This window comes from Helianthus annuus, chromosome 2 (assembly GCF_002127325.2).
Source record: "Helianthus annuus cultivar XRQ/B chromosome 2, HanXRQr2.0-SUNRISE, whole genome shotgun sequence".
Classification (NCBI taxonomy): domain Eukaryota; kingdom Viridiplantae; phylum Streptophyta; class Magnoliopsida; order Asterales; family Asteraceae; genus Helianthus; species Helianthus annuus.
In genome coordinates, this window is record NC_035434.2 from 91643647 (window position 1) to 91647620 (window position 3974).

General features: G+C 34.7%; 1 long non-coding RNA gene across 6 annotated transcripts; it reads right to left on the reverse strand.

Annotated features, from left to right (window-relative positions):
* Positions 1–300: 300 nt before the first annotated feature.
* Positions 301–3762, reverse strand: LOC110919578. Of its 6 annotated transcripts, none has more exons than XR_002581590.2 (8): positions 3442–3762; positions 3245–3263; positions 3029–3159; positions 2747–2929; positions 1960–2154; positions 1560–1636; positions 1325–1376; positions 301–563 (listed from the first exon to the last, which is right to left on the reverse strand). It is a non-coding gene; the product is annotated as an uncharacterized LOC110919578 (long non-coding RNA). The 6 variants fall into 6 exon arrangements; XR_002581589.2 differs by having other exon boundaries at positions 3245–3324; XR_002581588.2 differs by having other exon boundaries at positions 3245–3335.
* Positions 3763–3974: the final 212 nt, after the last annotated feature.

The window sequence follows — 3974 nt, forward strand, 5'->3', positions numbered from 1 at the left end:
TGAGCAAGTGTGGAATGGAACCATGGAATTCCTTAATGTTTGAAAAAAAAAATAGTCTTTTTCTTATAATCAAAGTCAAATATAGAACTGAAAATCAAATGACAGATGAATGTTTGAGGTAGCCTTTGTTTAATATTGATCTGGTACGATATAATAGTCTTAGAAAAACATATCTTAATATACAAAATCAAATATTAATATCAACTTGTACCAAAATCTTTTCATTTACAATAATCTCCCTTAACAATACAACGAACTTTGGAAAACGACAGTGAAGACATAGACGAATGCTTGAAAACATACTATAAAAGACCATATAATTGATGTCTTAAAAAGCCGAAAACATACTATAAAAGACCATATAATTGATGTCTTAAAAACACCCAGAGCAACAATGACGATCAACGATCTGATTAGAATCTAAAATTAATATCATACTGATACAAATGAAAGATGATCCATTACATTAGTGTCTTTAGTCTGGTTTCTTCAAGTTGAGACAATTATCTGCTGCTTCATTATCTTCAAGTTGAACAATTCTTGCACTTGTTTCAATTCCTTATCTGATATCACCAATAGCATGTCAACCCCATTAGAACAAAAAAAACATCTACTTTTATCTACTATTATGCATATAAAATACTGTAAAGAAAGTTACATTTATTTTACTGTCATTGAGTTTAAGCTAGTTTTCTCTGCTTTACCCATTTGACCCGCTTAAGTAATAAAAATATAACCTGAACTGACCATTTTGGTAAATGAGTTAAAACTAACAGCACCAGTTTCACAAGAATCGTATTTTAATGTCCAGCTATTTTGACCAGTCGCAAATCCCAATCCAACCCAACCAAACCATTTTGACACCTACAGCGAAGAGAAAGAAACAAATGTTTGACAAGGTTATCAGATGTGCATGGCTTGACTATCAAACACCTGGTGTATTGATGCATTATCCTACCCACTTTGAGAGATTGAGATATCTGTCCTTTTATAATTCTAAAGTATTTTGACACATTATCCTACCCCACCCGTTTGCCACCTCAGTATTTACGCTTAATTTATTTTACCACATTCGATTTACATTGAACACACCATAACTAATTAATTATTCGAAAAGTTAATCTAGTTGTCAAAAACTTCAAAACTGACACAATTTTCGACTCGAAGATGAGCTATTTGATTTTTTGAAGTATAAGCTTAACTCTAATATGAGCCAAGAAACAACCCTAAATATCAGCACCCCACAGTCATTGGCAAAATAAGAAAAAAAGAAACAAATCAAGTGAACCAAACATGCAGAAAAGATAGCGTAGAATAAATTTACCTGCAGCCTCAAGTTGCATTTGAAGTTCTTGACTAACAAGATCATTTTCAGCCTACACAAAAAGATTCATTATCTGTGAGATCACAATCTATAATCATTCTTCTTAACTTCTTTAGTTCTTTTAGGTTGTTAACGTCACGCGTATGATGATTATTCATGGGATGCACAATGGTGATATTTTTTTAATAAAATCCACACATATAAACACTAAAACTTTCTATGTGGGCTAATATACCTGAAGTTCTTCAATTTTTTTCAGCTGAGCTTCCCACCTCCTTCGGAAAACAGAAGAGCAGCAACCAATGCATCAAACTACACATGTTACAACATGTGAAAATTAATCATGAAAACTCACTTTCAAAGTCATGGACAAGAGTTATAATGCAAACAAATTATCTCCATTTAGGGCCTAAACGTAAAACGCCTCAGAGCGCTTCACGCTTTTCTAAACCAAGGGTACTGAAACCAGTCTTGTTAACCTTGAAAACAACAAAATGTCTGGTCTCGGAAAATTACTTCAGTGATTAACGTTTAAAAATATTGGCTTCATTAACTTCTGTGCATCTTAAATAAATTGATAAAACTATAACAAGAATACAAGCAATAAAAATTGAAAACCATTGAATTAAATGTACCTCCAAGAAAATAGGCGTACAGAATCTAGAAAAGAATTGTCGGGCATTAACTGGTTTAGATTTTTCTCTGAAAAAATGAAACAAAGGTTGACCATAAGTGTGAGGAAATGACCGGGCAATCGCGTGAGCGCCAACAGGATCTGTTGCAGCAGTTGCATCAGTTGCATCAACGAATTCTACCATCACAGTAGTTCTCTGTGCATAAATTCGCAAATCATGGTTCATTAATCCGATGTATAAACAAAATGCATAACAATAACTACATTTTTTAAAAACCTCCCTCTAATGCTACAAGAAAAAGCTTTTTAACTTTAAAATACAAATAAAGGGATGTGTATATGCCAATAGTTTTTTTTTCCCAATAGATTTTCAGTTTTCTTGCATCAACTTCTTTCTTTTGTCTTTCCAGATCTTATTATTAGACACTATGGTCTTCATGGTCTGGTTCGATCAACTTTGATGAAAATTATAGGCCAAACTGCTTACTACAATTTCCAGAAGCCACAAACCAAACTGGCTGGTTGGGTAGGTCGGCCGGACCAGCCGGTTTTACCTGTTTGGTGGTTAACCATTCGGTTCTCGCGGTTTAAACCAATTTTTTGTTTTTTTTTTCAAAATCCTTGATTTGTAAAAAAAAGGAACAAATAAAGGTAAAACAGTTAATTCCAAGTTTTAAACCGGATTGAATACCCGTTTAAATCTCAACCCGGCCGACTTGATTCAGATTCGAATCACTTGACCAAAAAACAATCAAAATTGATTATTCCAACATTATACACCTTCTTACCCAATTTTCAGGTCGACTTCCTTAACCACGTTCCCTTCAGCCGCAGCGAGCTTCTTCTGCTCGTATTGAATCGTTTTCGTAATCAAATTAAAAAACAAATACATAATCTGCACCGAATCATTCGTCGAAACAGGATACGTAATCTTCTTAAACGTCTCCAGCGGCATACTCTGGCCCACCAGCCTATAATCAAACACTCAAATCCATAACTCTACACTTAAATTCAAACATTCATCATAATTCATAATCCATAATTCATTAACACAAAATGACAACACTAACCCTACAATAGGAATCTGCAACCTAGTAGCTTCCTAAATCACAAAACTCTTCCTTTCAGTATCAAAAATCACCACACAATCTGGCCACGTCTTCCTACTTCCCCATGGACTGTAATTTTAGCCTCTTTTGATCTGCAACGGTATATATTCATATGTTGAAGAATACAAAACTTCATATTTAAATTACAATGAAGACAAACAAAATCGGTTCACTCACTAACTCTATTTTGAAGCTCCTGCATGAAAAAAAAATATTCAAAATCTCCTAAATAACATTTCGTCAAACACTTGCTATGCCTTTCCAAATCCTCAAATCAAACATCCATCATTGAAATCAAAGCCAAAGCAGAAAATAACAACAAATTAGGGCTTCAATCGAGCCAAAAAGCAAAAGAAAACTCAATAAAAACTTACCCTTTAAACTCCTACCGAAACCCAGTTCGTCACTGCCCGTTCATCCTTCTCTCGATTATGATAAAATCGATGCCTCTCAACCTTTTGTCCATTCGATTGTAGCCCCCTAATAAAGGTTTCGTATCGGAAATCCTTCAAGATCTGAACGATTTTGTAAATTAGGGTTTCTCATGGCGTCATATCTCCTTCTCCATCGCCTCTCTCTCTCTATTTCTCGTTCTCCCTGTCTCCCTCTCCTCTCTTTTCATTTGGGAATTCAAATTTTGAAAATGGGAGAGGAATTTGGTGGTGCAGATCTAGATCTGGCGAGTAGACGAACTGCAGAGGAATAGTACAGCTTTCAAAATTGAATGTGCGGATCATGATCCGTGTGAAGTTAATGGACGGTAGGATCATGATCCGTGTGAAATGATGGACGGTAGATCATATTTTGTGTGTTTTTGTTTGAGTTAGTAAGGGTATATGTGGAAAGTGAGGTTATAAATGTGTTTGTTGTGTTTAAAAGACTTGTACATTATGCATTAAGGGTGTTT